We start from the raw sequence: 792 nt of genomic DNA, 5'->3' as shown, positions 1-792 counted from the left end.
TTCAAACCTATTTATTTTGAATTTTTCCACCCATTTCCTTGTAACATTGATCAGATCTCTCACTATATAATGAGGTGCTTGGCTCTCATTTTTGCCAGATCAATATATAAGTGAATTGCTGCCCAAGTTTGCAAGCTTTCTCACTTTCTTGTCTAGAACTCTCTAGGATAGACACCTTGATCTTTTTCTTCACCTCTCCAAGTGATATGGCCCAACCAATCACTCTCCCTACCTCTCATGCACCTTTAAGGAAACCATAGCTACATTGGACCCATCCTTTTCAATTTCATCCATTAGCTTCTGCCAATCATCTCAACAATCCAAGGATTCCAATCGGTAATGAAGTGATACAATCCAAGCCAACAAGAAGATGATCAAGGACTCAAATTACCATTCACATTATGAGAAGTCATCTAAACTTTCAAGTGAAGACCCCACCAAGGATCTAGCAGACCTCACTAGAAGGAGAAATGGGCAAAGACCAGAACATCAAATGTTGTTCCTTCTGGTCTTCTTAAGAATAAAACAAGTTATAAATAAATTGGACTCACTTTAGGAGTCCAAATAGTAAGATAGGTTAGAATAGGTGCCTTTAGCATAATAAGGGGGTGTAGTTATGATTTTAGCTTGTTTTTTACCTAGTTTCTAGAAGAAGTGGTCTAAGGTGTGGTTTTAACTTAGTCAAACCCTAAAGGCAGCCCCTCACACAATTACCATCCTACCTTTCTTGTTTTTCAAGGAACCATCTCCTATAAATAGGGTGCCTTCCTACTTGTATTTTTATGTTGAATT

This window comes from Phaseolus vulgaris, chromosome 6, assembly GCF_051622355.1.
Source record: "Phaseolus vulgaris cultivar YP4 chromosome 6, ASM5162235v1, whole genome shotgun sequence".
Classification (NCBI taxonomy): Eukaryota; Viridiplantae; Streptophyta; class Magnoliopsida; order Fabales; family Fabaceae; genus Phaseolus; species Phaseolus vulgaris.
Note: the sequence above shows the minus strand (reverse complement) of the source record.